Here is a 12,317-nt window from a genome sequence, read left to right as displayed (position 1 = left end):
GTGTATCCAGTTGAAGCATCCGCTTTGATGGTATCCTCTGGAGATACCATCTCTCTCTGCCCTAGGGACTTCAGAGGGACCTCACAAAGACCAGGTGGGTGCCAGGTACATGGTTCACCTGCCTGTGGCTAGCAGGAACCTCCTCCCTGATTCCCAAGGACAAGCAACGTCACAGCTTTTCCCCTAAGGTCAGTGCTCAGGAGCTGGTGAGAGGCATATCCATGGCTGTTTGCTCAGAGACATCAGTGGTGTACACTGTTCAGATGTCAAGCAGGGCACCTGCCCTGAACAGGTCACCAAAAAGCACAGTCTTGAATCTATGAGCTATTTGCTGAGTATTATGGGCAGGGAGATTGCAGGAATCCACAGCTTCCAGCTTACAAATAGCTCACATCATAGAGCCACAGGAATAATTGGTGCCCACAGCATGAAGGGAAAACCATCCCTGCAAGCACTGTAGCAGGAAGAGTTTTTGCAGCAAATATCTCAGGCTGGGCAGTGCAAGGTCTAACTGCTCTAACTGTTTATTTATATTCACGTGAGAATATTTCTCGTGTAGATTTGTATCCATTTTGTTTTGCTTTCAGAAATGAGGTGACAATACGTATATATTTTTAATTAACTCTCCACCAAGAGTGGTCATTTTTCACCATCCCAACCAATACCAATACTTCTTACTTTGAAGAAGTTTTCCAAGTTCCTATTAATTTATTCCACCTGGCTCCCATTCAGTTGCCATTTATTGTCTGTCTCATCCACCACTGCTCCTGGTGAAGCAGCCACAAGCATGGTGCTTTCTGGCTACCGGCGGCACAGGTGAACCCAGGCACCTTGGTGCACCCATGAGTGGCATGAACTGTGCCTGGAGGCTGTGGGCTGTGTGTGGCAAGGATGGCAAGGGAGCTCAGATGCCTACAGCTACAGGCAGCTGCGCTCTGCAGGCAAGAAGTGACATTCAGACTGGTGAGCTTGCAGAGCTGTCCTTGCTTTTTTTTTTCCTCTGGTCTCTGCCTGTAAATCTCCTTTTCTTGGAGTTGCAGTTTAGTAGCATACAATCAAGCAGGGCAAAGGGCTTTGTGTCTGAGCAGTGCTACCTCAACCCATTTCCAAGCTGACTCAGTTAAACTGCTGAAAATTTCACTGGGAATCTCTTCTTGAGCAGAGCTTGGTCAAACCGACTGGATTCCTGGCCCATTAAAGCAACTCTGGAATAAGCGTGTTGCAAGTCCACATAACGAGAGCACAACTGGAGTTCACTCTGCCCTAACTGAAGTGCTTTAGTAGACCAGAGTGATTCATATATGCGGAAAAGAAATGCGACCTATTCGTACGTATATGCAAAGATGAGAGCTGCAAAAGGATTTTTTCTCTCATTGCTGGCCTCTCATGAAGGGCTGCAAGCTGATTATTTCTTTATTTCTAATTTAGCAGCAGCAGCCTCACAAATTGCCTCCTTAACCCAAGGTGGCTGCCAAAGGTTTGGTTCAGGACCAGTTTCAGTGCTACTGTAATCCTCTGCGCTGGAGAGCCGGGGCAAAGCCAAGCCAACCTGAAACTGGAGCCGCACGGATGGCGCCAATCTAATTAAGTTATGAAAAAGCGTTCCTCTGGAGAGGAGCCTCTTGCAGCTCACAGGCGGAAAGGTAGAGAACATGTGAATCTGGCCAGAAGCCTCAGCTGTTGACAACTCGACGTACAAAGCATCTGTACACATGCCTTTTGGGAAGGAAGATGAGTGGTGCTCAGGGGAACCGTGTGGTTGTTTAACTCTTTGTTCCATATGCGACCAGGCAAGGAGAAAATGTTTCGTATTATGTTGAATACCATCTCAGGTTCTGGCAGGATTACTCGTTAATATTATTGCAGCCTCTTCAGTTACAATGCTTCAGCAGTAAAGTAGTTAGACTGGCTTTGAAATACAGAAATTCAGGCAACACAATCACGCTATGAAAGAACTCTCATTAGCCTTTGGCTGACCTTGAAAAATTGTGTTTCTCTCCAATTCTTCCACAAATTGCCTTTAAGGAGACCTTCTTAGTTCCACCAAGTCACAAGGTCTGGCTGTGTGACTCATGTTTTCAGCTGGTCTCTCACGATCACAAGGCGTACTTGCCTCTTGCACTCAGCCACAATTGCCACAAGGAGGATATGTAGAACGCACCGATGGCCTTATTATAGTGGCATGTTCTTATTTGTTTGGGATTGTTTTTTCCAACCTCAAATGTTTCATAATGAAACAGTTGGTCTTATAAAAAATGTCACTCATCGCATCAAATTTTATGGGTAGGTCATGGTAAGGACTCTGTCAGATTGTAAGCAGGGATGAAATCTCAAAGCTGCACAAGGTGAGCTAAGCACAGGCAGGCCTGCTGGGGGCAGCGGCTGGTTCTCATAGGATGCTCCCTCTTCTCTGAGAGAAGCACGCTGCTGCTTCCTTCACTACTTGACTGCTGCCGATCACAGGTCACCAGACACTCCAAGCCAGGAAGTCACCTTGTGCCCCAATTCCTGTCCCTGTTACCTTGTGGCAGCAGCAGAGCCCTCCAGCTTAGCTCAGGGTTGTGTTGTTTACAGCAGAACGTGGCACCTCCAGCTGCCATGGCCAGGGCTGGAGCCAGGGCAGCGCAGCTGTCCCGTCCCCCAGTCTGGCAGGCCAGGAGTGCCGGTCACAGAGGTGGCGTATCTGCAGTGCCACAGCCTCACCCAGCAGCGGGGGTGTGATTCCACCCAAAAGAGGGCAGTGGTGCTTGCGGCCAGGCTGCATGAAGTTTGCAGTCCAGCTGCTCTGCTTCCCCCAGAGGCTGACGGAGATCCTCCTCTGCTCTTGGCACCAATGGAGAGCCGCGCTCACGCTGCCTTGGATTCTGTTCTTACTTCGCCCTCTTGAGTCATTGCCGTTTTGCCACCTCTTCTCTCAAAATTCAGTGGAAGGAACCGTGCAGATCTAGCCTTCTCAGCGCCGAGCCCCTTGTCAGTCTCCTATCAGCATCTCACTGCGCACCCTTGGCTTTCAGACCAGCTGTGGCTTGAGCGTAGCTGGGAACAGAACCTTGGATAGGCCACAGCTCACAGCCACCCAGCAATGTCCAGAAGCTTGATGTGACAGGAAACCGCTGATACTGTGAATAATTTAAAGCAATTCAATAAAAAATCCCCAACCCGCCAGTGTTCTTCCCCTGCCTTAGCAGCTGTGTGTTCTCAAGCAGCCCGTCTCTCCCATGGCTGCACCCATTGCCAGCAGGTGTGGCTACAGAACAGACCGCTGTCTCCAGCACTTACTGCTGGCACTTCTCACAGTCCTCATGGTGGGGACCGTGCGTCTGCATGGCCAAGAGCCAGTGTGGGTCCCAGCCTGATGGGGAGGGACCCCACTCCTCTTCCCAGCATCTCTGGGCTGCTCAGCCTGGCAGCCGCTGTCTGTGCAGTTAATGCTGTTTTCTTGGCTCCCGTGCTAAAAACACCAGACATCACAGCAGCAGCCAAGGTATTAACAACTAAATCAGCGGCAAAGACAATAGCAACACAAGCATAGCTCATGAGCTTAGCTTTGTTAAATGGTACAGAATCTGCACAGCCTCTGGGAGCTGGACCCTGCACAAAAACCACTGCCAGCTTTCCCTCCTCTGCTGTGCTGGGCAGGCTGGGAGTGACCCTGCTGCAGAGAGGGGCCAGTGCCATCCTTCCAGTTCCTTCAGCAATCGGCAGAGCGGGGCCAGACTCACCTATGTCCTTGAACACAGACATACCTGCCCTGATGTGACCTTATTGCACTGTGTGTAACCCGTGTATTTCTCTGCAGGGTGAATCCCCTTGAGCAGCTCCAGCTGCCTTTGCATAGGCGCTGGCCCTGCTGATAGTCTGCAGGACCTCATGCCTCAGCATGAAGCTGGATCTGCCAGCACCTGAATCGGCAACACAGGGTGTTTAAATTGTGGCTCCATACTTGCATTTGAACTCAACTGTCATCTAAATAAAGAGCATGGCCCATCACATGCCTCGGGGATCCCCTTCTTTCCTGAAGCTGCCTGGATACACTCCCTTCCAAGTAAAATGTAAATCCTTCCCACATCTCTCTCAGGAGAAAGCCTTGCTTGCACCCTTACAGTAGCACTGTGGGGCACACTGCAGACAGCTGACCTGGTAGAGCCACTCAACCTGGATCCAAAGTGGATGCGGGGACAGAAGTGCAACTAGGGAGCCTACAGACAGGAGGGGAGTCAACTCTTGGAAAGGCCTGATAACTGCAGGACCAGGGGAAATGGTTTTAAGTTGAGGGAGGGAAGGTTTATGTTGGATGTCAGGGGGAAGTTCTTTACAGAGAGAGTGGTGAGGTGCTGGAACAGCTGCCCAGAGAGACTGAGGATGCCCCGTCCATCCCTGGAGGTGTTCAAGGCTAGGCTGGATGGGGCCCTGGGCAGCCTGGGCTGGTATTAAATGTGGAGGTTGGTGGCCCTGCATGTGGCAAGGTTTGGAGATTCGTGATCCTTGAGGCCCCTTCCAACCCTGGCCATTCTGTGATGCTGTGCTCCTGTGAGATGTTCAGTATTGCCACTTGGACCCTGATGGCTCTGTATGGCTCCAAGCTCTGGGGTCAGTGGCAGAGGCATCCATTGCACAATACTGCACTGCTTGCCAGTTCCTCTTTGCTTAGTGGCACCCACCAGCAGTGTCTGGAGGTAGAGCTGCAGCCTGGCCTGCAATTTTGAGGGTCCCCACAAGCAAAATCCTGAGTTTGCTATTACTTCTCTGATCTCTATACGTATCTGGTTAGATGTCAGATTACTCTCCGCTTTGCCAGAGGTGGCTGTACCATAAAAGGACCCTCACAGATGGCACAAAGCAGTATGGAAAACATGGGCTTTTCTCTCCAGAGGCAGAGAGAAATGTTAAATGTTATTGAGTGTTAGGAGAAGATGAGCAATGTCAGTGTTACTGCATTTGGGAAAAGGCAAACATGAAATTCTTTCCCAGTGAATAGTGACAGTACCGTGCTATGTAGAAATGTGGGGAATTAGGCAGTACCATCCCATGTGATTTGTACATTTTTAAAAGGGAATTAAATCCTTGTGAACCTACCCAGCTTTACAGATGTTGAGGCCTGACTTGGCTTGCTAGTTTGCCAGCTTTACATGGAAGCAATTCCACTGAGACCTGCAATGTCACTGAACACTGACAGAAGAGGCGAGCCTCAGACACTGCCACTCACACCCTGCTCACCATGCCAACAAACAGCAGATATTTGCATCCATTGAGTAAGAGTAGCATGGGGCTGCTCCGTGACCTGCTCAGCCCACTATCATGCCCAAGTGCCTGGGATCATCCGCTAGGACAGAGAGTTTCGTCTGCACCCTCCTTGCTCTGACTTCCACACAGTACTGCAGGAATGCCAGCTTCCATTTGCATATCATCACCACACGCAGGCACTGTACCATTTGGTGCCCAGCTTTCCCTTCTCTCTTAAATTTCTGTTGCTTCAGTGCTGTAGCTGGTGGTTCACCCTCTTTGTTGAGACACTCGCTTTCTGGTGCTGTAATTGTGATGCATGTCTACTAAGGGATCACCTCCCCACCTCCCACAGGGTCATGCATGCTGTCAGTCAGTGGCAATAGCCCCCACGACCCTTCTTGTTTGCATCAGCAAGAGACAAGCTAAGCCCAAGTGATGTGTTTGTGAGCAGGAACCCAAGAAGTGACATGAGGCATGAGTCCTTCAGCAAGAAGCCTCACACAGAAGGATCCGGGTATGGGAAGCATCCCTCAGGCAAGGGGCAGGCTGAGCATCCTCCTTCCACTCCCATCCAGGGAGGAATGGTAGAGAAGACAAGTTTGGGATGGGAATGAGATCTCTATAATGCTGCAGTGGCATCCACATAGCTACTGAATGGACTCATTCCACCACATCAAGTCTCTCTGTTCCTCATTCTTGATGGTGGCTTTGGCTGCAGGGGGAAAAAGAAGCATGGGTGGCACTGTTCCTGCACCACATATGCACGTTGCATAGAGTACCTGGGCTTCACTGGTGGAGGGTACTGACCCCAGGAGCCTGCTGGCAGCTTGATGACCATGCCATCCCCTGCAACAAGCCCTGAGTGCCATGAGAAAGGGCTTGATTCCTGTTTTTTGTTTTTCGCTTGTTTTTTTAAATTATTTTTATTTTTATTTTTTCTGACAAACCCACTCAATTTTGCAACATTGCAAAATGAAGGCTTTGCCTGTTAGTTGTTTTGTGTCCTGCTGAGGGGAGGGACAAAAACAGCCAGGCAAGATAAAGCAATGGAAATTGGAGCAGGATGGCGTGGCATGAAAAGCTTGGGAGCTTGGGTTATTGAACAGCAGGACCTAGCTTGGAAGAAAGAAGCCTTTCATGTAGGTAGGCACTGAACACAGCCACCCTATATATGCATCCTACACCAATCCAGTAAATACAGACAGCACAGAGGTAGGGCTGCTAACGGAGACTTTATGAGTGTTCAGCCTAAGGGCAGCCTTCCCACTGGCTAAAATCTACCACATTCATACAAGCACGTGTGTAAACTGAACTATCATAAACAAAAACTAGAATTCAAAAAAGAATCCTGAGAGTAAAAGCAGCCATAGAGATCCCAGCAGATAACAACAGCGAATCCAGCCCACTCAGCATGTGCTTCGAGTGCAGCAGCACCCAGCCCTGCTCCTTCACCCCCCGCTCCCCTTGCATTGTCACGGGGTGATGCAGAGAAGTGGTTGGAGTGCAGCAAAAACAGAACGAGAGGTTGTTGTACTTGGCAGCCCCTGGAAAGGACGAGTGGGCGGTCAGTCCCTTATCTGCAAGTTATGTGCACAAGGGACTCCTGAGGATCCCACAAGATGCTCATCTATTTTTCAGCCACCAAAGCCCCTTCTGAAACAGCACTCTTATTTTCATGTTTTCACAACACCTCATTTACAGGCATGTGATTAGCTCTAATTAATGCTCATAATCAATGAATGCTTAACCGCCGCTGATGGAAAATCCTGGTACATGCAGAGTGCTGCTTGACTGAGTGCCACTGGATCAGCTAGTGGATCTTTATTGCTCTTTTAGATTCTGCTTCAGCAGGCAAAATATCTGGGCTGGTGTAAAACAATCCCGCATTGATCTCTCCAGCCAAGTGGGGTCCTTCCAGTAATTAGAAGGGTGGTGACAGGAACAGGCTCTGCTGGCTGCAGGACCAGGGGGACAAGAAAGATTTTTCAATTTTTCTTAATTTGAAAGCAATGCAGCAAATAGCGAGGAGAAGACTGGTCAGCTCTTCTGACTTTTTGTTGTAAAAAAATCATTTAACATTCCCTGATAAGCCCCTTGATTTAAACAGAGAAACAATTTAGCTCTCTGGGAGTTCCACTTGAGTAAGTCTGGTCCCAAAACCTCACAGGCTCCAATCTCTGGAACCAAATTCCAGGAAACATTCATATGTGGATGATGCATCTGTAACAGATACAAAGGGGAGAGGGGAAGCATTTGGCAATTAGGAGCTGGAATCAATTATGACTCCAGGTGGTACTTCTCTTTTTTCAGGTGAAATGTCTTAAGGGGAGGAGGAGAACCTGTCGGTGGCGTGCTTTGCACTCTTCCTTGCCTTTTTTTCATATCACACTTCCCTCCATGAACTCTCCCCTATGGGGCCAGCTTCACAGGCACGCAGAAGTTGCACTGGGCTGTGCTCTGCTCTTCAGTCATCCGCACGAAGCTCTGTGGCTTATTCTCACCCATTGCTCCCAATGCAGACAGAAGTGAAAGCACACTGTGTAGAGGGTCCTGGTGCCCGTTGTCTGCACCCTTTGGGGCTCCGTGGCACTGAGCTGCAGGACCGGGCACTGCCAGGCACAGTAGTGGCACACACCAGGCATGGCATGGAAGCAGGGTTTCCACAGTCCAGCCTGTGCTCTCTTTGTGTCCAGACGCTCAGGCCTCTACTCCAACATAAATATATTGCCTGAGCTTCCCTCCCCCTGCGCTGGTCCTCTTGAGCTGTGGAAGATTATGCTCTCTAGATAAAAAAAAAAAAAAAAAGTGCTTGTTTCTTTGACAAATGCAAGGCTTAAAGACCACCCTCTGTTCTTGAGCAAAATTAGCTTATCTTTGCCCCAAAAAATGTTGTTACTAAATATGAGCCGTCATTTGTGTGTGGCCTGAATGAGACGCTCAATTCATCTTATTAGAGGTTATCCTTTGAGGAGCTTTAAAAGGAAATGCATTGTTCTTAATTATTCTTATCTCAGCAGCTGTATAATTCCTGGTTTTGATTTAAAAAAGAATATCCAAAGAAAGATTACACTGAAAGCTGGGGATGGGTCTGAACCCAGACTGCAGAGTTGAACTGCAGCTCTCGCTCTGCGCTGAGCAGCCTTCCCCTTCTCTCTAACAAATGTGGGCCCTTTCTTTTCTACTGGAGTTAAACATGAATCTGAGCAGAAAATGCCAGAAAGCCTTTGAAGGGCAGGCTTTGTCTTTCTTTCTGGTTTTAAAGTTGTCCTAGCGATGTTCTTTCTTCTGTATCAGAAGACGTGTTCGGGAAGCACTGCCTTCCCCTGCCAGTCCTGCACCCTTGGCTCCCCTGAAAAATTTTGCACCAGAAAAGCCCAAACCCATATTTCTTTTCCATTCAGTGAAATCCTAAGAAATTTCAAAGCGAATTGAAATTTGAGTGAAGTTTACTACCAAGCTAAAAAGCCACTTTCTGTTGGTTAAATGTTTGCACAAAAAGTGACATTTGCTGTGATGCTGTACGGTTGTCACAAGCTGCTGCCCACTTTGAAGTGGAGCAGCACATAATGGATCAAATTCTCCGCAAAGCTTAGTGCCAAAGTTTCAAGTGCTTGGCATCTTGATTTGGTCCAGCTCCTCTGAAGTGGTCAGCATCCAGCAGCTTCTATTGTGACAGTAAGTGGCAAGATGTTTTGCAAAAGGACTGAGCTACCAAGCTGCTGAATTTTTCTGAAAAATCTGGTCCAGGATGGTACTGAAGGCAGTTTCAGCTGGTTTGATTGAACCAGCTGTTGAATCACAGTGGATTCCTTGAACTCCTTGTTGTAGCATGCCCCTGCCGCTTAATGCTCCCCATCCTCAGCAGCTAGGTGCTCACACGGCCCGCTTCTCTCTGTGACCGTTTTACCAGAAGCATCAGCCCGTGCCCACAGCTGGTGCTGGGATGCAGATGGTGTATGAGGCCACAAAGCACCGCTGCAAGGACTGAGCATGAACCCTATGCATATCGAGAATGCCTGCTGCTGAAATTCCTATGATCAACAAGATGGACAGGTCTTAGATTTTACTGGGCTATTTTAGTGCTCATCATGTTTGAGAATCAGTGCTTTGATGCCACAATATGGAGCAAGAATATGCCTTTATCTAGTATTTGAAGCACTAGGAAATAGACAGCCCTACAGCCTGGCTCTGGAAGCCTGATGCACTTTAGCAAACATTGGCCTCACCTTCTTTATATTCCAAATAGTAATAGGAAGGTTTAAAAGAAGCAAAGCAGCTTCCATGACTGTTTGCTATGCTGTTTTACTCCTGGCCCAGATTGCCCTGGAGCAAGGGCAAACACCATGTTCACCTCACTGAGCAGCTGCACATCTCTCAGGGGCTGCTGCCAGCATGAATGGAGTGAAGCTCATACAGCCCTTTCCAGCCTGTCCCCGGTCTCTTAGCCAGAGGAACTGGATCCCTCACAATGAGATGCTTCCCATAGAGGATTCAAGATGTATTCAGAATGATGCAGGAGTGTGCAGAAAGTGCCTCTGGAAGTGGGGCAGTCCAGAGGCCACGAGAAACAATCAGAGCACTGTGCATAGTATGTGATACGTGGCATGGGCCAGTGGATAGCAACCAAAACCAGTCTTAATCAGTTCTCCAGCTGACCTCACGGTGCAACAGCTGCCCTGTTTGCATCATGCATTGTCACCACACACAGATGAGGCTTGCTGGCATCTTGAGCACTCACTTCCCTCATGCAGAGCAGTGGCACCTCACCAGCATGTCCTGATGGCCTGGTATCTTCCTTTCAGGGACATTTATGGAAAGCTAATCCTGAACTGAACATGTTAAGAAGAACTTCTGAAGGTGTTTCATTAAAGATGTTATCAGCTTAATATCTAGCAGAAAAGAGCAAGTGACTGCTACCCAATACTGGTAGGACAAGTCATGGTTATTTTATGAAAAAATATAGGCAAGTGCTTCTTTAAAATCACCTTCTGTCCAACATCCAGAAATTACTGAAAGAGCACTAATGGCATTTCGCTGAAATAGGCTTATTCTTGGCATTAGCTGAGAATAACAAGCTCAGCTATTGCCTGTGGTGGACTTGGGTCCTCCATCCCAAATGGAAGTCACCATTTCTAATCTCCAAACAGTGATGTTTTTACTTTTCTCATTAGTACAGGAGGACTGCAAGATTAATGACTGCAGCAAGGCCACGCTCATTTCCTACAGCAACAGCATCTGTTACCTCATACAAAACAATATTTTCCTGCAAGTGCTCATTCTACCTACACCAGCAGCATAGATAAGGGCACTTACAATTTCTGAAAACCCTTATCTTGATTTCTAGACATTCTTAGTGAATGTGTAAAGCAACACTGTTAGGCAAGGAATGGAGAGAAAAAAAAAAGACGAAAAACCAAAAAAACCAAACAGCCAGAGCAAAGATGCATTACAGCCAGATTTTAAAGAAATAGCACGGGGGTATGGCAATAAGCCATCTCCTCTAAAGCCAGCTCTGACTGTTATCCAGACATGCTTCACAAAGAGTGAAACTGCCAAACAGGTATTGATCAAAGAGGAATTATTCTTAAGTACTTATTTTAATAAATTAAAAGAAAGGAATTTCTACAGCTGTAGAGAATTTGACAGTTAGTGGGAACTTTAATGCACTATCCATGCATAAATAACCTTTTGCCAGTACCAGAGAGATCAGATGCACACACACACAAAAATAGGTTGACTCATCCAGACAGTAATTCAAAGCAGGGAATATATCCAATCCTTCCCAAAACCCCACTGTGCATTTTCCACGTGGAACGTAGATGGCTCCCACAGGGAACATCTTGTTGTCCTGTGAACTTTCTGAAGTTTCAGTAGAGAACCTCTCCCCCACCAAGTCACACAATATTAATGGACAAATGGCCACATGCAACACACATACCTGTTGTCCGTATTAAGCTTTCTTCATCTGTATAGTTGCCAGTGATACAATTGAATGGGGTCTTGACCTGAGGAGTGATTGAGCAATCTCTGTGCACATACTGTGCACAAGGGGCTCAAGGAACCCATTACCTCTCACAGACAGTGCTTGGGACAGTAGTCATGCACCCTACAAAACATGCAGCTGATTTATACCCACGGCTTGAACACAAACTGATTCAGGTAGGTTTGTTCCCACAGTCCAGTCCCAGTAGTATCTGTTTCAGGCTTCATTGAAGACTTAATCCAGTTCCAGCATCCTTCACAAAGAGGCTGTGGATGTCCCCATTCACAGAGATGTGTGAGGCTGGATGGGGCCCTGGGCAATTTGGTTTAGTGGAAAGTGTACCTGCCCATGGCAGGGGGGTTCAAAACTGCTGAGCTTTGAAGTTCCGTCCATCTCCAAGCATTCTATGATCTTTGGTCTTGTTTTATGACCCTGGGTGAAGTACCAGGCTGATTCTAAATGTGTGTACTCTGACTACCATCATCCAGAATTGACCAGAACTTACACACTCTTCATTGACCCAATGCTTCTAGAGGTCAACAGACTCTTTTAACAGGAAAGAAAGAACTGTGCATTTCTGCAGCAAGAGGATCTCTCACATCATAAACACCATGTTGTGAATGTAATTTTACCAGAGGATACAGTTTCCTTTCCATTTAAATTAGAGAGGGGTAAAATAGGTTGGACAAAATAAAACCCGATCCAGGTTGGACAAAATAAAACCTGATCCAGATTTCCTCTGAAGCTGTGAGATGGACTTAGCAGAGAATTAGTTACAATAGCCATGTTAAATAACTAGATCTCATTTGAAAACATCAAAGAAACAGAAACACCACAGGCCACATTTAATAACTGGCTGTCTGAACAGTGAAAGGAAAACTGTGTAAGCACCACCTCATATACCAAATATGCACTGATGTGTGTGAAAAAGGATACTCATGTACTCCACCACCATTTCTCCTCAGGCAATTGTCCATTCCCTTACAAAAACCTGGTCTTGTACAGATGGAAAGTAATGAAATCCACATATAAGGACATTTTGGATACCTAATTTTGAGAACGTATCTTCAGATGATGCACTATGCCCAACGAGGACTGGTTTGCTCCA

This window comes from Tympanuchus pallidicinctus, unplaced genomic scaffold (assembly GCF_026119805.1).
Source record: "Tympanuchus pallidicinctus isolate F22 unplaced genomic scaffold, pur_lepc_1.0 scaffold34, whole genome shotgun sequence".
In the NCBI taxonomy this organism is placed as follows: Eukaryota; Metazoa; Chordata; class Aves; order Galliformes; family Phasianidae; genus Tympanuchus; species Tympanuchus pallidicinctus.
This window is presented reverse-complemented; position numbering follows the sequence as displayed.